Genomic DNA, 12372 nt, shown 5'->3' on the forward strand with positions numbered 1-12372 from the left:
CATTTCAGTCACAAAGCTGATCCCCCTGTTTAGTTTCAGTTTCCTGAGATAGATGTCAAGAAACCATGATTTAGGGAGAAGAGAGAGAAAAGTCAGAGAAATGGATTAGGAAAAATGTTTTTTTGACTGAACAATCAGTATATTAATGCTGGCTGAAAACAGCAGACACTGGTTTTTGAGATGATCGGAGATAAATGAGAACCATTTTTGTGGCCAATTTAGGACACTTTATTATGAAATCAAAGGAAACAAGAACTATTATTTTATTTTTTATTTTAGTAAAGAAAAAGAAGAAAGGGTGGGTTGTTGCCTTTAAATATGGACCAGTCCTGTTTTTGTATTGGAATGTGCGCATAGCTAATCTTCTAAGAGAGATAATGTGCTAATGTGATAATAAGGATAGCTGAAAAATGGCACTAATTCATTTCCCTGCCTCACACGTTGACTGTGTTCTATCTCTTATTTGCTTTGTATCTAATTGATATCAGTTAACGTGACCTTTGCCCTTAAGGGATCTCTGGCAATCCATTCAAACTGATGTTATGGGTCTTTCAAATAGAGCTTCATGCAATACAGCTGGTGCCGTTTCTAACTTGTAGATAACGCTTTTACAGTTCCTGCATTTACATCGCTTGTAGATACTCGGCTTTTAAAACAGTGTAACAAAATGAGCTAAAGTTGAAGTCAATTTCTTAATATTTAAGGTATATGGTGAGTGTCTTTATCTCCAGGGTGGTCTGTAACATTCCAGGACTGCATTCCTGTATTTCAGACTATGCTATGGGCTACATCACAGGTTGGACAATCAGAGTCACTGCAATTATGAACTCAATAAAGCTCAAAAATGGGTGAAGCTAAATGGGACTGGAAGCTAAATGTGATTTACCTAATAGGCAGGGTTTACAATACCAACCCTAAAGTATGTCTACTGCCTTGTTATAATGCTGCCCATGGTTGTTGGCCCAACACATGCTCTATGTTCTCAGGCTGTTGTTGGTTCTCATTAGACATGTTCAACGGCTGATCATCAGCACACTGTATGCATGCTGTCATTGTAGGTGTGGGTCTTTTCTAGTAGAAGACACCCTTAACAATCGTGTTTGTAGTTGGTGTCTTTATTACTTTATTACATAAGGTCCATGTGGTCCAGGTGAAGTTTGCCTAGAATCAACAAAGCTTTTAGACTAACAGAATATTGCCAAGAACTAGGGATGCACCGAATCCAGTATTCGGTTCGGGATTCGGCCAGGATTCGGCCTTTTTAAGCAGGATTCGGTTTCGGTCGAATCCTTCTGCCTGACCGAACCGAATCTGAATCCTAATTTGCATATGTAAATTATGGACGGGGAGGGAAATCACATGACTTTTTGTCACAAAACAAGGAAGTAATTTTTTTTTCCCCTTCCCACCCCTAATTTGCATATGCAAATTAGGGTTGGGATTCGGTTCGGTATTGGGCCGAATCTTTGCGCAAATGGATTCGGGGGTTCGGCCGAATCCAAAAAAGTGGATTCGGTACATCCCTACCAAGAACACTCAATAGTTATGTAAGGATGCAGCATGTAAAAGCTATGGCAATTTCTTAACTGGAAAATGGATTGTACAAATAATAGCCGCTCCTTGGTCACTATCCAAACTGGAGAGGCTACACAGTCCCCAGCAATCTCAGTGCCCCAATAATGCTCCACAAAAAGACAGACAGCACCAATTGAAGTAAAATTTGCAGTCTTTATTTGCTCCACATTTAAATATAGGCAGAAGGGCCAGGGCCTTATGCATTTCGGGCTTTTACTTCCATAGGATTCCACTTCCATAGGATTATAATTATATAAAATATATAAAAGAAAAAAAAACTCAATCCGAGTTTAGTCTAATTCAATTCAGGTTGGTAATATTCGTTTGAGTTTGTAGATATTTGAGGTTTTTTTTATTAAATAACCCCCCAATCGAATTTCGATTATATTCGAAATTTATTAGAGTTAAAAAAAAAAAAAAATGTGAAATTCGCCCTTTGATAAATGTGCCTCTTAATGTTTGTGGATTCTAACAGTCCTGTACCGACTTTCCAATGGTATTAGATTTAAAAATCAAATATGAAGGACCAAAAATCACATATTAAGGTTACTGTTCAAATACTTTACTCATAAGGTTTCATCTATCCCTCGTTTTTTTACTTTTGTGTGTGCTGGCAGTATTGGAGGTATAACAATAATACAAGTTTTCCACTTTTAATTATTTTATTATCTGTGAAGGATTTTGGACCCCAAAACAGGATCTCATTTATAGTCTGGCCATCAGCCTTTAATTTTTTGTTGGAGGCTATATAATATTATGTGGAAGCTCTATAAATATGCCCTGCATTTAAATCAATATATATTACAATGGACAACAAGGTCATAAACTCCATACAAACCATCAAGGAAGAAGGTGCTGAATTTCTATCATAAACAAATATGCAAATCAACATGAATGCCTGTGGCATTTTATTATCAACTGAAAGATCTGCTGCTTAATAGACATTTTAGTTGGCTGCTTTACAGCTGTTTCACGTCGATTTTTTTTAGACCTATTAAAGGTTGTATTTTTATATTTAAATCCTTTACTTATACATTAAACCAGGCATGTCCAAAGTGCGGCCCGGGGGCCAAATACGGCCCGTCTTCAAATTTACACTGGCCCTCAGCCTCCATCATGAAATTAATAATAATACGGCCCGCCATCACAGTGCAATCACATACCTCCAAACTGTCCCTTTTTCAGAGGGACAGTCCCTCTTTTGACAGCTCAACCTGCAGTCCCTCATTTGTACTGGAAAGTCCCTATTTTCTCTGCACTGAACAGCCAGAAAAAGAAACAAAGTTTCTCACTTAATTGGCTTTTAGCAGAGAGCACAGAACAGCTAACAGGTGCAAATAAGATACTTTGTAACAATTTTAAGACAAAAAAAAAACAGTTTAGATAAGGAGAAATATTTTCAAACTTTCATGACCTGGTATATTTTGTAAAATGAATATGTCAATAAGGGGGCGTGGCCACAGAAAGGGCGTGCTCAAATTTTTTTTCTGTTTTACGTGTGGAAATTTTTTTTGTCCCTCTTTTTATTTCCAAAATGTTGGGAGGTATGCAATCAGGAATCGCCTAGCCGTAATGTTTGGGCACATTAGTGAAATGATCTGCCACTTGGTCTATACTGCTACCTGTGTGCTGAAGGTGTTAGTTATAGACACTCATTGCAAAAGGTTTGGACACCCCTGCATTAACCAAAAAGAATCCAAAATCATAACAATAAATAAACAAGCAAAACGTAAAAAATTTTTAGCTAGCTTTTAAAAATAAAGCAGGGGCAACTTTAGCGCTTCTTTCTGGTGATTTATGCAAATGAATGCTCATTGTAAATCAATGTTCTGTTGGTGTCCAAAGGACTGATGGAGTTGCATTTTTAAGCAAGCTCGTGTATACAAAACAGGGAGGCTTTGCATACTCCATAAGCTCTTAAAAACACCTTGCCGTCAAATTTTTGACATAGATCTTTGACCCTGCATATTTCTCTGTTCATTAACAAGATATACTGCAGAATTTAGGATCTTTTCCTGAATACAATTGGCAGGATCCTGTCATTGTTAAGAGTCTCTTGGCAAGCTGTAAGTAGGCAGTGAGATTTATTATAAGTGGTGTGTGTGAATTTGCTTAGGGCCAATATGGAATTCTGAAAATTCTGGTGCACTATTTATGTATATAGTTACAATGGATGATGTGAGTGTTCTTTCACAAAAAGGAATATGGTCATAAATGTTGTGCACTTTCATTAAGAAGACCATTAACCTGGGAGAGCTCAATGTTTAGATCTGTATGTATTTAAGGAATTTGCATTGCTTTCATAATCATCTATGTAAAACAAAGAATATTTCAATAAATCTGATGGTCTCTGGCATTGGTCGTATTTCATCAGTTTTATGTCACAGATTGTTGAGAACCTAACCAGTAAGTAACCAATAATATTACCTCATTGAATGGTTGTGCAAAGCAGACTCTAAATTTCAGGAAAGTAACCTTCCAGGACCCCAAAAACATTGCTTTAGTAGGTAGATTGGGACTGGAAATTTTCAGCTAAAAATATAGAACATAAATGATTGCCATTTAAAATAAAATAGTTACTAGATGTATTTTAGAAATACAAGTCAGTGGTGCCACATGCTTCTTTTAGGAAACAGTTTAGTATATAGTGATCAAATCAAAATTGATGTGAGTCAGAAATTATTTTGAAGCCCATCGACTTCAATTCCTTTCGCAAATTTTTCTGCACAGATTCGCCTATCACTAGTAGTATATGTAGTATAAAGCAACAGCCAAGAAGGCAACACTTGAAAATGAGGAACTGATTGCATCCCAAGGAAAGAATAATTCCAAAAGGTATATCAATTGTAACATTTTGCAGGTTGAGAGTGTGGCTCCATTAAAATCTGGAAATACTGTAGTTACAAGGGATGCTGGGAAAAAAACAAATAAATAATAATCAATACTTTTCCTCAATGTGTCCAATTGAGGAGTCCAAGTTAGAGAACCAACTCTGTAAACTAACTGCTATAACAGTTTATGACCAGCCACATTAATTTTTGATGTTAAACCTGCCCTGAAGAATTTGCTTTTACTCTGTTGCTCCCCATATCTTTCCTACTCTACGACTCCTATTGACACTCTTTCTTTTTCCTTCTGTCTTCAACATATTTTTATTTTCTCCACTTAGTCTCCTTATTCTTCCAAGGTGTCCAACATCTATGCCTGCTTTCACTTAAACCTATTGTCCTTCCTCTCTTTCCCCATCCTGTCCCTTTATTTCACCCCTGATTTTATAGCATGAATTATAACATCATTTGAAATGTTCTTAATTTTTAATGGTCAGCAATTTATTCGAAAATGATTTCTGTGAGTTTTTAATTGTGGCATACAGTGCATGTTTATGAAAGGCAATTTTTACAAAAATGATTTATTTTTTTCTGTTCTACTTATATTTGGAGTAAGAAAGGCAGAACAAAAAAAGCATCTTGTAGACATTTTAAGACACAAAGAGTTTCTTTTTTACCTTTTTTATGTCAGTTTTGGCATTTCTTTTTTAGTTATTTTGCACACAAGAGATGTACTTTTATATACTCAACTCACTGCTGACACATGCATTGACATTTGCAGAGAAGGTGCCATATTTACCAGAGTCCTTGGTTTTTGGAACATTGTATGTCAGGTGGAGTAGCTGCTAGCAAACCAACCTCAGTCCTCCACCAAGGCTAGTTAAGGTGGTCATACACTGAGAGATATCGCCAAACGAGCGGATCTTGAGGCGAGCGATATTGGGCTGATCCGATCGTGGGCCCTAGGGCCCAATGATTGGATCATAACGAAGGGTAAACGGGCGGTCAGATCGCGGAACCACATCAACGAACAGATGCGGTCATTGATCCGACAAGATTTTTTTTTTTATAACTCTTTATTTAAGTTGTTTTATGAGTTTTACACAAATAATAAGTAAGACATAATAAAAGACATAAAAGAAAAGGAAAAAAGAAAAAAAGTACACAGTTGAGAAACTGAAGTATGCATAGTTGTGGATATGATGGACTAAATACAATGCAATGTCATAGCTTTAGAAGGTTTCACAAGGTGCAGACCCACCCTACAGCAGAGTTTGGAATGTAATATCTGGGCAAACCAGTCAAAAAGGGTTATCAATTTTGGAGGTGGAGGCCTACAGCATCCCAGAATAAATGGAACGGAGAGGAAGTAGCCGCAGATCAGCCCTACTCGAGGAACGCAATTGTGTCCATTTTCTGCAGCCACAAACCACATATGTAGTGAGGGCGCTCTGGGCCCCAAACTCCCTAAAGGCTGGAGCAACTAAGTTGTAGTGCAAATGTTGGGAAAATGGTATATCCAGTTTGTCCATATTTTATCGTAAGCCGACTTGCTGTGGCTATGTATAGCCGACATATATTCCATTCTACGTATATCTTCCACCTTATCCTGCACTTCAGTCATCGTAGGGGCTAATCTTTGTTTCCATTTTGAACATATAAGTCTCCGAGCCGCTGTGAGTATGTGGTTCATTAACCTTTGGTCTGCGTTAGAGTTCTCCTCAAGGGGTTTACCCAGTATATACATCCAGGGATCCAGTGGTATGGTCCGGAAAAGCACTTTACTCAAAAGTGTTGACACTCTTTCCCAGTACGGGACGATTATAGGACAGAACCACATTATATGTGCTAATGTGCCTCGATGTTTACATCCTCTCCAACATCTGTCTGTTGCGGTTGGGTATATGGCGTGGAGTTTATCCGGGGTGTAGTACCAATTAAGTAGAATTTTGTATACGTTCTCCTTATACCGAACACATGTGGAGGATTTTTTGGCATTTTCCCATATGTCTTCCCAATCCTCATAGGGTAAGTTAGTTGACAAGCTCTCTTCCCAATATCGCATATATGCGTGTTTCGGAAAGGGTTCTGTAGGCAGTGTGACCAGCATGTTATATATGTTAGAGATCAGTTTTCCCTGGGAGGGCCCGCCTTTGGCAAGTCTTTCAAAAGGATGAAGAGATAGGTTGAGTTGTCCTTTAGTTATGGTTCTAACATAGTTCGTGATTTGGACGTATTGATAGTATGGTATCGTTTTAGTCCCCATCTTCTCCTGTATCTGCGGCAGTGGTTTAATCTTGCCTGTTATAGGATTTATAATGTCCCATAAGTGAAAGCTAACAGGGTCATGCCAGACCCGCCGAATTGACATGGACTGTCCTGGCGGGAATTGCGGGTTACCAGTGATGGACTGTAAAAGACTGGGTCTAGATATTAGGCGATGCGATGCTGTTTGACGACTCTGTTCCAAAGCGATATGGTAAACTTGATTGAATGGAGGGGGCAACTACTAAGTAGTGGAGGGTGGCTCTGTCCCCATATCGTGGTACCCAGGTGCAGTGGATGTACCACCAAAGTTTCAAGTAATGCCCATTTGCTGCATGGGTTACAGGTGGTCCAGTAAGCGATATGTCGTAAGTGGGCTGCTAAATAGTAAGCCTTAATGTCCGGTACAGATAGTCCTCCTTGTGATAGTCTTTTCGCCAATACTCCCTTAGCTATTCTTGGTTTTTTGCCAGCCCAAATGAAGTGGATAAGCATAGATTGGAGGGAGATAAGAACTTTGTTAGGCACCGGGGTGGGGAGTGTTTCAAACAGATACAATAATCGCGGAAGGACGTTCATTTTAACTGCGTTTATCCTACCACCGACAAGATTTTTAGTCCTGTCCCATCAACATCTGACGACTTTGGCCAGATATCGTTCGGGGAAGCCCGTCATAGCCCCATACACGGGCTAAAAAGCTGCCGAATTGCTCTGTCTGCAGGTTTTATTGGCCCGTGTATACTCATCTCTAACATTTGTGTGGGTGAGCATTTAGGGAATAGTGATCATAACATGGTCTCCTTTGAGATTCTGTAAGCAATTCTATAAGGGAGTAACTAACTTTGACAGTATAAGGGCATCTCTGCAACATATTAAGTGGGAAATGCTTTTCACAGGGTTAAACACAGAACAAAAATGGGAAGTCTTTAAAATGCTGCTTAATAAATATACTTGTCAGTATATTCCACTTGTAAGCAAGGAACGTCGTTGCAAAGCAAAACCTTTTTGGTTCAATAGAAGCGTTGGTGTTGAGGTGGGTAAGAAAAGACGTGCTTTTAAGGCTTTCAAGTTAGCTGGTACAGCTGAAACATTTATAAGGTACAAGGAGGCCAATAAATCATGCAAGGAAGCTATAAGGCAAGCTAAAATTGCTATAGAAAAGGATATTGCAGCTATCAGTAAAATAAATCCAAAATTATTTTTTAAATATGTTAATAGTAAAAAAATGAAGCAGGAAGGGGTGGGACCCTTACTATCAGAGGGGGGTCAGCTGGTTGATGAAAACAAAATAAAAGCGCAGATTCTGAACTCATATTTTTCATCTGTCTACACAAATGAGGAACCAGTAAGTGAAGGTTTCCTTCTTAACAGTCCCAATTCTAGTAATACAACTAATGATGCATGGTTCACACATGAAGAAATTCAAAAGAGACTAGAACATGTTAAGATTAACAAAGGTCCAGGGCCAGATGGTATTCATCCCAGGGTAATTAGCGAGCTTAGCTCTGTGATTGCCAAACCTCTTTACTTAATTTTTCAGGATTCATTGAGATCTGGCATAGTGCCGAGAGACTGGCAAATTGCTAATGTGGTGCCTCTATTCAAAAAAGGATCCCATTCTCAGCCTCAAAACTATAGGCCAGTTAGTCTGACGTCAGTGGTAGGAAAGCTTTTCGAAGGGTTAATAAAGGATAAGATACTGGACTTCATAGCAAATCATAATACTATGAGTTTGTGCCAGCATGGTTTTATGTGTAATAGATCTTGCCAGACTAACTTAATTTCTTTTTATGAGAATGTAAGTAGAGACCTCGATTCTGGGATGGCAGTGGATGTGATTTACTTAGACTTTGCTAAAGCATTTGATACAGTGCCACACAAAAGGTTACTGGTTAAATTAAGGAATGTTGGCCTGGAACATAGTATTTGTACCTTGATAGAGAACCCGGCTAAAAGATAGACTACAAAGAGTGGTGGTAAATGGAACATTTTCTAATTGGACCAGTGTTGTTAGTGGAGTACCACAGGGCTCTGTACTAGGTCCCTTGCTTTTCAACTTGTTTATTAATGACCTGGAGGTGGGCATTGAAAGTACTGTTTCTATTTTTGCAGATGATACTAAATTGTGCAGAACTATAGGTTCCATGCAGGATGCTGCCACTTTGCAGAGTGATTTGTCTAAACTAGAAAACTGGGTAGCAAACTGGAAAATGAGGTTCAATGTTGATAAATGCAAGGTTATGCACTTTGGCAAAAATAATATAAATGCAAGTTATACACTAAATGGCAGTGTGTTGGGAGTTTCCTTAAATGAGAAGGATCTAGGGGTCTTTGTAGATAACACGTTGTCTAATTCTGGGCAGTGTCATTCTGTGGCTACTAAAGCAAATAAAGTTCTGTCTTGCATAAAAAAGGGCATTAACTCAAGGGATGAAAACATAATTATGCCTCTTTATAGGTCCCTGGTAAGGCCTCATCTGGAGTATGCAGTTCAGTTTTGGACTCCAGTCCTTAAGAGGGATATAAATGAGCTGGAGAAAGTGCAGAGACTAAGTGCAACTAAATTGGTTAGAGGGACGGAAGACTTAAATTATGAGGGTAGACTGTCAAGGTTGGAGTTGTTTTCTCTGGAAAAAAGGCGCTTGCGAGGGGACATGATTACACTTTACAAGTACATTAGAGGACATTATAGACAAATAGCAGGGGACCTTTTTACCCATAAAGAGGATCACCGTACCAGAGGCCACCCCTTTAGACTAGAAGAAAAGAACTTTCATTTGAAGCAACGTAGGGGGTTCTTCACAGTCAGGACAGTGAGGTTGTGGAATGCACTGCCGGGTGATGTTGTGATGGCTGATTCAGTTAATGCCTTTAAGAATGGCTTGGATGATTTTTTGGACAGACATAATATCAAAGGCTATTGTGATACTAAACTCTATAGTTAGTATAGGTATGGGTATATAGAATTTAATTAAAAGTAGGGATGGGTGTATGTATGGATGCTGGGTTTTCATTTGGAGGGGTTGAACTTGATGGACTTTGTCTTTTTTCAACCCAATTTAACTATGTAACTATGTAACTATGTGTATGGCCACCTTAACAAATGCATAGGGAATGTAAGCGGCCAATGCTATAAGGCAGAGGATCACAAATCAGGGGGCTGGCCTGAAAAGTGCCCAAAGTATTGGATGGGAGCCAGCTTGTGATTTGGGTTGGATGCCTGGCCCTGACTGTGGATTCTGGGCAATGTAGAAGGGGCTGCTGTAAGAAGTTGCAGACAGTCACTTTTTATTGGACTGATCAGGGGTAGTGATGGGCGAATCTGTGCGAAACACATTGAAGTCAATGGCCGTCTAAATAATTTTGACACGCAAAAATTTTGATGCGATTGACAATTTTTCATATGCCAGACTATTTTGTCCAGATGCATTAAAGTCAATGGGTGTCCAAATAATTTTGATGTGCGACAATTTTATGCGGGCGATTATTCTGACACACACATTTTTTTGTTGCAGCTGATTTTTCTCCAGGGAATTTATTTGCTGGCAGCAAAACGCAGAAATTCTCTGCTAATTCGTGCATAGCGAATTTATTTGCCCATCACTAGTCAGGGGCTGTTTGGGCCTCTGTGTACTTGAAATGGCATGGCCTATTTTGAATCTTAGTCCAGACTTGGTGGGTGCAAATAGTTATTGGTGGGTATTAGCAGAACATGGTCTTTATTTAACCTTGTTATGAGTAGAGTAGGGCCTGGCCATATGTTGGATTCCAAAGGGGAAGTGAGAGCCCAGATGTAGAGGTAGCTGATTCCTCCAACTCCTAAAGGGTTTTTTTCGAATATGAGAATTTAAATCAGACAATACAAATATAAAACCAGACAGTTTTTTTTTTACATGAAAGTAGCGAGAAAGAGGTTATTTTCTACTAAATTCACAGCAACCTGACATTTCCACCTTAGACAAGTCCATTCCAGATTAACTAAAGACCTTGTGCCCTCACAATACTTATTATGACAGTGCACTCATTTCCATGGCAACACGTTATGTTGCTGCATGATTATAAATATCCAGTAACAGCCTACTTAGGATGGGGAAGACAGAACACAAAGTAAAAAATAAATAAATCTTATTTGGCAAATTTGCCACATGATGATAAAGGACACAAACATTTCACATATACATGGTACATATCAATACAAATATTGGCTTCACTCTCTATTTATAAGTTGTATTTCAAGTGTAATTTTGCTGCTGAGCTGCTTGCTCAGTATAACAATATATGTAGTATATGTAATGCATCTGTGGCAATACCCATACTTTTGCATTTAGCTTTGCCTTTAGTATTGAAGAGTTGCTTTTTATAACTCCCATTTGCATAAATCCTATACTATGTGATGCAAATAAGAAGCTATTATTTACACTAAGTTTGGAACAAGTCTGTACAACTCTGTAACATCAGTCTACTTAAAGGGCACGTAAAGGCAAAAAAATAAAATCCCATTTTTACTTTCTTTAATGAAAAAGAAACCTATCTCCAATATACTTTAATTTAAAAATGTGTACCGTTTATATAAGAAACCTGACTGTATGCAGTGAAATTCTCCCTTCATTTACTGCTGTGGATAGGAATTGTCAGACGGTCCCTAACTGATCTGCAGGGAAACAATCATACTTATGAACAGCAGGGGGAGCCCCCACCTTACTTCCCAGCCATGCAGAACTCAAGCAGATTTGTTTATGACGATCCCTAAGCAGCCCAGACCACACTGAGCATGTGCACAGTCTTAGTCTTGCAAAGATGTTTAACAAAGTTGCAAGATGGTGAGCCAACTTTGAAAGCATAAATCATTTGTTTGATTAGGCTTTTAGTGCAGTAGTAAGTTCATGTTTATAGTTACTATACAAAATACAGCATTTCTAGACTTTACATGCCCCTTAGAAGCTGCTATAGACTAACATTTTCCTAATGCCTTAGCCTAATCTGAAGATATAACTCTTTACAGGTTATGAGCTATGGATTGCTTGTATGCTTGTTTTGGTCATCTGACCATAGGGCTTATTATTACAATGGAGGAGAAAGATGCAAAGTCCGTAAACAGAATTGTCCCATAGGGAGTTGAGCCTCAATACCCAAAACCTTGAGTTTGCAGAATTAAGTGTAAAGACTTCTGCCCAATTATCCATACTACTGGGTTGGGACACAGTGGGACATGGGCAAACCTTGCATTTCCTTGCTTTATGTGTCATTCAGTCAGGTGTTATGGGTAGAGCTTCCTTGTTTTGATGTAAGCTGTGTTTGGTGCAAGACTCAGAGATCATCTTGTACCTGCCTTGGGTACATACAAGAGTATATGTATCCTATACGATGGATATCTATAATTATGATCATTAGTAAAGGATCCCTCGTGTCTCTATGGTCACTAAGTTACACCCACAATGCATTGAAATCATGCAGCCTTGGCTTCTTGTAAGCGAATTATTAATGTACGAAAGGCTCCCATGCAAGTCATGAAAAACATGAAAACAGACCAAGCTAAGACAGAAGCACCTTCATAGAAGCTAGAGAAAAAGTTCAGAATATATTTCTTTGCTAGCCCCTGCAGTGACCATCCAAGCTTAATAACAGTAAAATGGTACCAATGTTGACCGTTTGCAGCAGGAGTCAAAGCAGTGCTCTAGGCTTGTGGACCATTGTTCTGTCCCTA

This window comes from Xenopus laevis, chromosome 9_10L (assembly GCF_017654675.1).
Source record: "Xenopus laevis strain J_2021 chromosome 9_10L, Xenopus_laevis_v10.1, whole genome shotgun sequence".
In the NCBI taxonomy this organism is placed as follows: Eukaryota; Metazoa; Chordata; class Amphibia; order Anura; family Pipidae; genus Xenopus; species Xenopus laevis.